This window comes from Eulemur rufifrons, unplaced genomic scaffold (assembly GCF_041146395.1).
Source record: "Eulemur rufifrons isolate Redbay unplaced genomic scaffold, OSU_ERuf_1 scaffold_158, whole genome shotgun sequence".
Lineage (NCBI taxonomy): Eukaryota > Metazoa > Chordata > Mammalia > Primates > Lemuridae > Eulemur > Eulemur rufifrons.
The window spans coordinates 407,501-419,840 of NW_027182940.1; the positions used below are offsets into that span (position 1 = coordinate 407,501).

The 12,340-nt window shown below is 51.1% G+C and overlaps 1 pseudogene; it reads right to left on the bottom strand.

Annotated features, from left to right (window-relative positions):
• Nucleotides 1-183: 183 nt before the first annotated feature.
• Nucleotides 184-275, bottom strand: LOC138379782 (small nucleolar RNA U13; annotated as a pseudogene).
• Between the last annotated feature and the right edge of the window lie 12,065 nt (nucleotides 276-12,340).

Sequence of the window (12,340 nt, forward strand, 5' to 3'; positions counted from 1 at the left end):
GCGAGGGGGCGCTCCGGAGCATTCCTCTCCTCTCGGAGTTTCTGTCTGCAGTCTCTCGACTTGCTCTCACTCCCCTACCCTGCTGTGTGACTTTCTTTTTGGTCCTTTCATTTTATCTATTCTCTCTTTGCCTTTTCCTGCCCGCCTTTCCGCTCCCCCCCCCCCCCCGGATTCATGGTTTCACGTCACGCGGGTGACGTGCCGACACACCAGGAGGCCCTTCTCACACGTGCGCGTGAACACGCAATCAACACGTTTATGAACTAGAAAGGGATCTGGTGTGACTTTGCTATTATTTCCCCTCCCCTCCTCCCCGCGCTGAGAATGAGTTTCCCCGGGCTCGTGTGCCCGCCTGGGAATCGGCTGCAGACGCCATGGCCCCGGGTCGACCACATGTTGCCCTGGGGTCCACCAGATGTCTCTGGCGAATTGGGGCCCTAGGGTGCTTGTGACGGTGTGGTCACTAGGTGTCGCTCTGGGCTCAGTATTCTTCCTTCTCGCTGTGACTTTGGTCTCTTTTTTTCGAAATTTCTTTCTTTCTTCCTCTTTTGCCCTGTTTCCATTTTCCCTTCTTAATCTCTTTCTCTCTTTTTGTTGCTTTTTTTCCACGGCAGATGGGTGATGTGTGTGTGGAGGAAACGCGGCATCAGGGAGAAGACACATCTCACACGTGCTCGGGAACACCCGATCGTCACGCTTCTGAGTACCGACCGATGGATCTGGTCCCGAATTTTTTAATAGTTTTCTCCTCTCTCTCTCTCTCTCTCTCTCTCCCCCCCCTTCCTTCTCTTTCCTTTCTCTCCCTTCCTTTCTTTCTTTCTCTCGCTCTCTCGCTCTCGCTCTTCTTTTCTTTCTGACAGAGTCTCTCGTTCTGTTGCCCTGGCTAGAGTGCCATGGCGTCAGCCTAGCTCACAGCAATCTCAAACTCCTGGGCTCAAGCGATCAGACTGCCTCAGCCTCCCGAGTAGCTGGGATTACAGGCATGTGCCAGCATGCCCAGCTAATTGGATATACGTGTGTGTGTGTGTGTGTGTGTGTGTGTATATATTTTTATATATATATATATATATATATATATTTTTTTTTTTTTTTTTTTTTTTTTTGAAACAAAGTCTCACTCTGTTGCCCAGACTAGAGTGCCGTGGCGTCAGCCTAGCTCACAGCAACCTCAAACTCCTGGGCTCAAGCGATCCTACTGCCCCAGCCTCCCGAGTACCTGGGACTACAGGCATGCGCCACCGTGCCCGGCTAATATTTTTCTGTATATATTTTTAGATACTGTTTCTGTATATATTTTTAGATATATAGTTTCTTTCTATTTTTAGTAGAGATGGGGGTCTCGCTCTTGCTCAGGCTGGTCTCGAACTCCCGACCTTGAGCGATCCACCCGCCTCTACCTCCCAGAGTGCTAGGATTACAGGCGTGAGCCACCCCGCCTGGCGTGTACGTTCTGTATTCACAGCCAGACGGAAGGCAGGGAGAATGTTACCCTTTCAAAGCCCGCCCTGCTCGCCTCTCAGCCCACCGATGGCACTCTGAATCCCGTGGCATTCCTTCACTCAGCTGAATTCTTCAGCACCCGACCCCCCCCACCCCACCCCCGTGCCACGGGAGTTCGTTCTCATGGCAGAGCCATCGAGGCTGTTGCCACACGTGTTGTAGGTGCCTAGGCAGACTGTGCCCTGGCCCCGAGGAGGTACGGAACCGCCTATCGCCTCGGGAGGGAGGGACAAGATGTGTCCGTGTCCAAGGCGACGTCCTGTCGATCACGAGGAGGCCTGCAAAGGCTCGTATCTGCCAGGCATTGAGCCACATCACGTGAAACACCGGTGTGTTCCTTCACTTAGGTGGTGTCGCGTGTTGATACTCACAGAGGATGATAAACCCACTCGCATGCCGGCTGAGCCCCCTGTGTCTCCTCCTCTATCCACTGAGGGAAAAAACCGCAACGAAAGGTAGAAAACCACAGGGGGGGGGGGAAGAGAGCCCGTCGCTCTCCCTATGTGACCGTCCGGAGTGCTCGTTCAGATGGGAGGAGGTGTGTTTGTGTGTGTGTGTGTGTGTGTGTGTGTGTGTGTTTCATTGATTTTGGTGCCATCTTTTCTCTGCAGCTGCGTCAGAGGACAGCGATTTTTCCGATTTTCACTCCGCTGAGTGAATTGCCTTTTGAAGAGAATGTCCACAGGAAGCCTACGGTCCTCCCGCGGGGGTGGCCCTCCTCTAGAAATGAATCTCGTTTCTTGAACGGAGGGGACTTGTTGACGCCATCATGCTTTCGGGACGACTTCTCGGACGCTAGCTTTGGACCGCAACATAGGTGCCCCCGACATTGCCTCAAGGGTTCCGTGGTGCCTCCTGTCAAGAGACCCCACCGACCGTCCCCAGCCTGCCCGCTCAAGGGAGCCGGGCCCCTTCTGATCTGTCCGCCCGCCGGTGAAGCTCCCTCCCGAGGGTCGGAAAGCCCACCTGTTTCCCAGTTCGGTTGAATGATGGGGCACCCGGGCAGGGCACTGGCACCGAGTGACTCCATTCTGAGTCTGTCTGCTCTGGGGGGCGGGGGCGGGGGCGGGGGCGGGGGCGGGGGCGGGTGGGGGGGCAGTTCCGTCTCGACCCGGTGGCCTCCTACCGACTGACTCGATGGGACGGACCATTCTCACTCAGGATCGTGTACCTTCTTGGCCTAGGCACATCCCGGCACTGAAAGCCACTTTTCGGGGACACTCTCCCACGTACAGATAGATGGCCTGCACGAGTGCTCTTCCTTTCTCGAAACACTGGAAATCTGTCCTCAATTTTACCTGACCTACCTGACGGTGTGTGATAAAGGAGCATAGAACCCTCAGCCACCCTCCACCTTCCCGCTGTCCCGAGAGACAGTGCCGAGCGTGAAATTCTATCCCTGACTCTCTGTGTCCACCGGAACGTGGCCTGACTGCAGTGACGTCAGCTACGTCAAGTCGTTCTCTGGGTAGGGAAAGAACTTAACCAGATAGGCCCTATCGGTCGCTTCTCTGTTCTGATAGTTTTGTGGCAGCCATTTCTTTCCCCCTCTCTTTTCTTTTTCTGTCTCTCTCCCCCACCCCCACCCCCAAATTCTTTCTACGAAGACGTTTAGGATGTCAGATTCTGGCCACATGCCCCCCCCTAGGCATACGGGGGCCAGCATAGACAAAGGTCTTCGGTACCAAGTGTTCATTCCACGGTGACAGATATTGCCACTCTTGTATTGACCAGGGCGAGATGGTGAGTGGGTCAACTCTGAAACTCCCTGTACTCTACTTCTCTCTTGGGTAGGTCCCTGCCCCAACCCTCCGGCTTCTAGCACACACCCAGGGGCACTCTCTCCTCTCTGGATAAAGTTCCAGATGATCCGATCCGCTCCGAGGAGGAAGGGGAGCTGGCCGGGCCACCCACTGTGCGCCCCACCCCCGTCAGTCATAGGGTCCGTTCTTTTCAGGATGACACCGGCAGCGGTTGCTGGGTGTCACCTAGCGGCCACTTTGATCAGACCTCGGGATCCGGAAAGTCAGGTGACGTTGGGAGTTTAAGAGCTGACTCCCGGGAGGTGTGGAGGGCGGGGAGGAGAGCACGGTCCGGACGGTCCCACCCTCTTCTTCCCGGGCCCGCAGCTCTGGGCCCGCCCGGGGCAGCCCTAGCCTCTAGCGGGTCTCCGCCCACCCGCCCTGTTGTCTGCGGGAGGCGCCCCTCCTCCCGCTCTCTGCCTCCTCCCGGGACCGTAGGCCTCTGCCCGTCGTCTTTTTTATTTTTATTTTTTCCCTTTTGTTTGTTTCTCTTTTATCTTGTGTTTTAGGCTTATCGAATATCATATCGTATAAAAACTTAAATCACAGAATGAATTATATTAAGTAACAAGATGTGGCTTTTTATCCTACGCCGAGAACGATGAATTTTTCTCTTCGTGTCCATTTTCCTGTCCTGGAAGAAATACAAAGTTGCTCGTGATACTTCCCCATCATCTTCCAGTTTCCCCGACTGTCAACACGATGTATTCGATCGTATATCTTTGTGTGTGCACGTGGGCGCCTGTACCTATTTCTTTTCGGCATCAGTCTCAGGTCTTTTGGCACCTAGGGGGGAAAAAGGAGAAACCAATAAAGGACAGAAAGACGTTCTGTCGTTTTACGCTCCCCACCACCACCACCACCACCACCACCACTTTTGGGAGCTTGTAGTCTGGCCTATGTCCCCAAGGCAGGTTAAATCTTTTCTTAAAACTCCCAAGTGGTCCCCTGCCCCGCCCCCCCCCCCCAGGTGGGCGGCCGGCAGAGTTCACAGGCTTTGTTTTTGGCAGAGCCTGGACGATTGAAATAATTAACCACAATCAACGCTAAAGCTGAGAACCCCTCCCCCCCTCATTAAAAGCTCTGTATTTCTGCCTAGCCCTATGTTCGGGGAAATTCGGAGGCTTGAGATGGGAAGGTCTACCCTATTTTCTCCTTTACCGGCAAAATAGACTCTCTCTTTCCTTCCTCCTCAAACAGCTTGTCCTCGTTATTCGGCCTCGTGGGCAAGTGGCCGAGCTTTCGGTAACACCAAGTCTTCTAAGTTGTGTTGTGTTATCGGTCTTGTTTTCTTTCTTTTCTTTTCTTTTCTTTTCTTTTCTTTTTTTTTTTTTTGAGACAGGATTTCTTTCACTCTGTCCTCTCCCAGGCCGCCTTGGCCTGATTGTAGCTCACAGCAAGCTCCAAATCCAGGGCTTAAGTGATCCTCTCTGCCTCAGCCTTCTGAGTAGCTGGGACTATAGGCAAATGCTGCCACACCCGCCATAATTTTTCTTTTTTTTTTTTTTTGTTGGTAGAGATGAGGTCTCATCGTGTTACCCAGGCTGGTCTCCAGCTGCTGGGCTCAAGTCACGCTCCCGTCTCTGCCTCCCAAGTTGCCGGGATCACGGGCATGAGCCACCATGGCCAGCCAGGTTATTTAAAGGTGATCGCTTTGCTATCCTGATACAAAACCCCAAATGTGCGAGTTTAAGGCACCAGACGGAGGGAGTCCCCACACTACATCGTCACGAACATTGAGGGTGGCTCACGAAACAGCTGGGATGTGGCCACACAGTAGTGATCGAGGAGATATATTCTAGTGGGATAGCAGAAATATAGAATGTCCTGAAGACACTAAATGTCGGAATGCCACAGCAGTCAATGGCTGACAAACTTCCATTCCATCGTGTCATGGTAGGCGGCTTACTTTTCTCCTGCTCCCTCGGTATGATTAAGGCCTGACGTAGAAAATGTCTACGTCTCATCCAAATCCATCGAGACGATGGAAGGGGGAACTGGGAGAGGAATAAAGAAAAACAAGAGGGGGAGAAGGAGGAAACTGCCTCCCCTGCCCCCATGCTACCCAATTAATAAATGAAGAATGGGCCGGGCGCGGTGGCTCACGCCTGTAATCCTAGCACTCTGGGAGGCCGAGGCGGGTGGATTGCTCAAGGTCAGGAGTTCGAGACCAGCCTGAGCGAGACCCCGTCTCTACTAAAAATAGAAAGACATTATATGGACACCTAAAAATCTATATAGAAAAATTAGCCGGGCATAGTGGCGCATGCCTGTAGTCCCAGCTACTCGGGAGGCTGAGGCAGTAGGATCGCTTAAGCCCAGGAGTTTGAGGTTGCTGTGAGCTACGCCACGGCACTCACTCTAGCCTGGGCAACAAAGTGAGACTCTGTCTCAACAAAAAAAAAAAATAAATAAATGAAGAATGGCCTCTTCCCTCCTCTTCCCAACCCCTAACTATGCCTGGAGGTGTATCGTAGGCCTACAGTCCTAAGAAATGTACAACTACTGATAGTAATGGGAAGAAATGCAGTCTAATAGGTTTCTGTGCAGTGGGACACCTGGCCAGGGCACTTACGGTGAATGGAGCTTGCAGGGCGGGCGGGAGGTTGCTCTGGGTGAGTCTGTGAGTTGGCGGTGAGTGGTGAGTGAATGTGAAGGCCTAGGACATTACTTACTGTAGGTTTTCATAAACCCTGGACACTTAGGCCACACGACATTTACCTTTAGAAATTTCTTTCTTCAATAATACATTAACCTTAGCTTACTGTAAGTGTTTTCACTTCATAAACTTTTCCATGGTGGTTTGGCTTTTTTTTTTTTTTTTGTTTGTTTGTTTGTTTGTTTTTCTTTCTTTTAAACTTTTGGACTCTTTTGCAACACCACGACTTAAAACACAAATGCGTTGCACTGTTGTACACAGATATTTTCTTTCTCTGTGTCCTTATGTGTTCCGTAAGCTTTTTCCTACTTTTAAAGTTTTTATCGTTCTATGCACTTTTCAAAATAATAAAAACTAAAACGGGGGGGGGTGGGAGAGGGAAGGAGAGAAATACACACACATGAATATGTTTCCCAAGTGAACTGAGGAAGGGGGCCGAGTCAAGGTTCTCAGGGAGCCACCAGTGATGAAACGGTCAGGCTCAGAATCAGCATTGCAGAGTGGCTGCAGAGCCGGGGGGCCTGGACTGGCTACCTGGACGACACTCCGTGTTTGGTAACTTGGCGAGTCATACATCCTCTTGAGCCTCAGCCTCTTCATCTGCAAATGCAGAAATCATGGTGCCTACCCCACAGGGATATTGTGCAGAGTGAAAAAGCAAATGCAGGCAAAGCCCACAGAAGCACGCGTGGTAAACAGTAAGCCTTTAATCGTGGTCACAGTCGTTGTTATAGGATCATCTTCCTATGTCCTTGTCTTTTAAAGATTAGCAGAACCTCCCAGAAGATGAGAATGGGCTCCCCCTGAGCAAGTCTCGGCTGTAAAGTCACAGGCATGTTGAGCATGTGGCACAGAAGGCAGAATAAAAACCTGATCCCGGAACATTATGTTCCTGCAGGACATGAAATCATTGAAGGTATGGGAAATCCTACCTCATATCCGTTTTACTAGAACACCTATGATTGCGTACGCACATGGACGCACGCGCACGCGCACCCCAAACTTTTTGAGCTTCACAAAACAGCGTAACCAAGGAACACACTATGATGCTTCTTAGCGATCTATTTAGGCCCAGGTTACTCGTCACTCTGAGCCTGCCTCCTTATCTGTCCAATGAGAATAGTGTTTGTCACAATTATCGTCATCGTCATCCTACCTAACGCTTCTGGTAAAATTGAAGTGTGAGAACACCCGCTAGACAGAAAATCCATGTTATCTCTCAATTTTTCTTCCTCCTGATTTCTATCTGAATCTGTGAGCTCGCTTTGGTTCACTTCGGTTTTTCAAGAGGCTCCGGTTACCTTCTCTCCCACCTATATCGGATTGGGTCTGACGGAAGAAAGAAGGAAAAAAAAAAAAAAAACATAGTAAAGAAAGCAGAACAACATTTGTTTCTGAAGCAACCGATCAAACATTGCTGATGAGCCGGTCTTTTCTATTTCAGTAAACCAAGGAGGCCTATTGTCACGAGGATGTGAGGGGCCCGGGTAAGATTGGATGATGACCCCTAAAGGAGACAAAGCAGACAGACTATGGCACATGTGATCTTAGCCAAGAGAATAAACAGTGACCTCTCTGCCGAGTTGGGCCTTAGCATACCAAAGGGAAATAAAGGTGTAATAGGATGCTCAATTTTTACTCTGGAAACAGAGGTTGGTTGGGCACTGAACTGAGAACACTGAATTTTTTACCCTCCTTGATATTCACATAGGCTTAGAGGAGGCAAAAAAAAAAAAAAAAAAAAAAAAAGAATACTGAGCCTATAAGTCATCCCTAAAACTCGGATTTTATGTTCCCTTGCCTTTTCATAACTGAGCAACACACAACATTAAAGAATGGACACAGGCCGGATGCGTTGGCTCAGGCCTGTAAACTTAGCACTCTGGGAGGCCGAGGCGGGAGGATCGCTCAAAGTCAGGAGTTCGAGACCAGCCCGAGCGAGAGTGAGACCCCCCGCCCCCGTCTCTACTAAAAATATAGAAAGAAATTGTCCAGACAACTAAAAATATATAGAAAAAAATTAGCCGGGCATGGTGGCACATGCCTGTGGTCCCAGCTCCTGGGGAGCCTGAGGCAGGAGGATCGACTGAGCCCAGGAGTTTGAGGTTGCTGTGAGCTAGGCTGACGCCACGGCACTCACTCTAGCCCGGGCAACAGAGTGAGACTCAGTCTCGGGGGGGGGGGGGACCCAAAAACAAACAAACAAACAAAAAAACTGGAAGGGACACAGACTTCCACAGGTTTGTGTGTGGCCCCTTTTACTTATTAACGCTACAGGACCTTAATTATTTGTGCTCTGAATCTGATATTCAAATTATCCTTGTGGCCAACGCGTTTGAACAGTAGATGGTAGGGGAAGAAGAGTTCACCTCCTGAATAGATGACAAGTAACGGGAGTACTGGTGAAATTACAAGTGGCTTACGTTTACACACTGAAAATCCCAGTTAGCCGCTACCATGAGTTCAAAGAAGAGATCTAAATTTCTGACCCTATGACCCTAAAAGATATTTCCTCCCATGGTGTCACAGATAAAAATAAAACTGCATCCTAGCACTTTGGGAAGCCTAGGGGGAAAGGATCGCTTGAGGCCAGGAGTTTGAAGTTGCAGTGATCTATGATGATGGTACTGCACTTTAGTCCGGGAAACAGAGTGAGGGCCCGTCAAAAGAAAAAAAAGAAAAAGACAAAAAGAAAGAGAGAGAGAGAGAGAGAGAGAGAGAGACAGAGACAGGAAGACACAAGGAAAGAAAGAAAGAGAGAAAGAAGAGAGGAGAAGAGAAGAGAAGCGTCAATCTATCCATTGCATTTTCTACCCTTTAGGTGACTGGGCTTCAGCAGGGTGATGTGATCTGACAAAGTTCATGTTGCTAAGAAATAAAGCACTGGAGTTCAAACTCTGAGTTTTCAAAATCCAGCATATCCCCCTACCCACCATACCGTGCCACCTCTGAGAGTGGATATCTCACAGAGGAGAGCTGTGGAGGCCATTCTTGGACAGACAGAGTCAAGTAGTGGAGACCATGGAGTCTCTGCTCTGCAGCCAGTCTAGAGACATATGGAGCCATTAACACTGCTTGTGAGGAAAATACCATGTCATAGGGAAACAGAAATATTTTCCGCCTTAGGCAGATACAATTTAGGAAAAGACCCGAAACCCCTCTTCTTCTAACAGTGCTTTCTGGTCAGATGCTGACCCCTTCGATTCACAGATTCAGATACATCATTCAATGCAAGCATTGTCAACAAGTCACTCTTTGCAGCTTTCTGAAATTTCTCGCATATAGCATACTTGTAAAGATGATCACTTATGTGAAGACACCACCCCTCCAGAAAAACAAAAACAAAACCAAAACAGAAGCCCACTTTTCTCTGCTGTGAAAATCAAGATCAGCTTTTATGAGATCCACTAAATTCACACAAGAAGTAAAATATAATCATACTGATATATGCAATTTTTCTCTTAGAACAGAATGCATGGTGCTCCTTATCGTCTCAGATACTGTCAACAGAAAGCACGCGGTGGATGAACAATCTCCGTGAGCTTTTCTACAGAGATGGGGTGGGGGTGTGTGTGTGTGTGTGTGATAAATAATGAGGGTTGAGGAGCAGATAAATGACTGGGGGAAAACAACAACAGCAACAACAACAAAAACCACTTCCTGGTTCCTCGATGCAAGCATTCATTTAAAGGGGATACTCGTATGTATACCTAGGTGGAAAGTGGAAGCAGCTTTAAAAAAAAAAAAAGAAAAATTGCTGCGAGCCCTGGTTATGATACGGCAATAAGCGCTAGCTCTTGGAAGGTGTAAAACATATTCACGGTGGCTTACGCCAATCTGGGATGTACAAAGACGAGCTTGAGCACCACCACCAACCAAAAATATGAATGAATACCTGGCTAGCGATCAGGATCAGACATAATAGAAAAGAAAAAGCTCCCAAGGCTAAAATAATGTGAACACGATTGACTCGTCCATGGAAAAGAACCCCAAATCACTGCAAAATAATTTAAAGAGTTTTATTCTGAGCCCAACGGCCGTGATCATGGCCCAGAGAGCTACGCCCAAGAAGCCTTGAGCAAGCGGACCCATTGTGGTGGGGTGGGTTACAGTTTGGCTTCATACATTTTAGGGAGACAGGAATTACATGTAAAATCACAAATCAAAACATGGAAGGGGTACATTGGTCTGGGCTGAAAAGGCAGGACATCTGGCAGTTGGGGGGGGGCGGGGGAGGGAGGGTGCGGTGTTTACAGGTTTACAGCTGGGTTTAAAGATTCTTTGATTTGCAATTGATGACATAAATGAACCTCTGCCTAAAGGCTTTGCATCATGTTTTCAGTTAAGGTAAGGAGGTCTGCTAATCACAGACAAGCCACTGGACAGTTTACCCAAAACTCAAGTGCCCTGTAGTTCAGTAAACGGTTGGCCTGCTAGATATGCGTTAAGCTTTGTCTTGCCTGGCCTTAGGCCCGTCGGACATTCAGTATCTCATTGTTATAAAATCTGACTCCATCAGGGAGGGGTGTCTGACTTCCCCTGTCCTTGCGGGGCAGCAGCTCAGGTTTAAGGGTTTTTCTAGGGTTCCCTGGGCCAACCACGGGACGGGTCAGCTGGCGGTGGCGGGCGGGGGGCGGCTTAAGATTTTATTTTAGTTCATAGACTCCAGAAATGGTGTTTCCCTGGCAAAGACACACGAGTTCATGAAAAGCTTTCATTCAGTTGGTCTGGCTCCTCCCTGAGGTCGTCTCCCTGCCCCCCACTCCTCCCATCCCCTGGGGCCGGAGCGGGGGGGGGGGGGGGGGAGGGGTGAAGGCCCAAGAGGAGAGGCGCGTGGGGGAGGTGCCGCTCCCAGAACCAGAGACTCGTCTGGGCCCCACGTAACCCAGCCACCGCGACCGCTTCGCCCGAGGAGGTGCCCAGCAAGTCGTGCTTCTGCCCCTCGGGATTGCCTGCGGGCTGGGGGCGGGGTACGAGCTCCCGGCCCAAGAGGCAAACCCCTAGCCTGGCCGCACAGATGGCCGGGCCCCCGGCGGAGCCCTTCCGCCGTTTTCCACCCATCCTCCACTCACTGCGCTGACTGCGCATGCGCGCTCGCACGTAGCCGCCTCGGGCTTCTCTCGGGCGGAGCCGCTTTCAGCCGCGACCCCGCCCCGCGAGCTGACTGCGCATGCGCGCTTGCACGTAGCCGCCTCGGGCTTCTCTCGGGCGGAGCCGCTTTCAGCCCCGACCCCGCCCCGCGAGCTGCCGCTTCCAGGCGGCACAGCGCATGGGGGAGGGGACGGAGCTCTAAAGAAATCAGTCCCCTCCGTCTCCTGCCTCAGGAAAAGCCCCAAACCCTTGGAGAACTGCCACCCACCGCCACTGCCGTGTGTGTGTGTGTGTGTGTGGGGGGGGGCGGGGGGGCTGGGTCTTTACTTTGTGTCCTCCTTGTGGCCCAGTCCAAGGCGGCTGGGCTGCCAAACAGATCGTCTCGAGAGGGAGGCAGGAAGGGCCCAGGTCTGGACAGGGGTGGATTGGACCCCTCCACCCTGGGGTGTGGACTTGTGACCGAAAGCTCAGCTGCTTGTCCACGAGGCCGAATAACGAGGACAAGCGGTATGAGGAGTAAGAAAACAGAGAGTCTACTTTGCTGACAAAGGAGGAAATAAATAGGGTAGAGCTTCTCAGTCTCAAACCCCCAAATTTCGTGAACATAGGCCTAGGCAGAAATACAGAGGTTTTAAAGGAGGGAGGGTTGGTTCTCAGCTTCAGGCAATTACTGCAGTTAGCTGTTCTAAAGGTCCCGTCTCTGCTGAGAAGAAATCCCTTGAACTCTGTGGGCCGCCCACCCTGGGGGCCACCTGGAGTTATAACCAAAGAGTTAACGTGCCTCAGGGATGCAGGCCGGGCTGCAAGTTCCCAAAAGCCTGGGGGAAGTTTTAAAAAGACAGAAAATCTTTCTGCCCTCTTCCCCTCCCACCCCCCCACAAAGCCATTTTCTCTGGTGCAGACTCGGCACCCTCCCTGCCCCCCCCCTCCCCGTGCAGGCCTGTTTGTCCTCAATCATCTGTGAGGTTCACGAGGAGGAGATGCTCTCTCGCTCTCCCCACCCTCTTTCTTCCCTTAGGAAATCCTCAGCGCTGTTCCACACACTCAAGGTGGCGGGCCTGCTCCGGCCACCAGCCACCTCTTGTGCCACCTCCCGCCCCCCCCCCCCCCGCCCCCAACGGAGTAGGTGTACAGACAGGAGCACACTTTACCGGAGGGCGCCTGGGGATGAAGAGTTGTGGTGGCCAAATGGGGGATGCGGGGCGGGGAGGAGAGTGGCTGGCATTTGGCAAAGAGTGACACGGAGTGGCCATCCAGGCTTGTCTGAAAAGTGGGACTACGAGCCTGA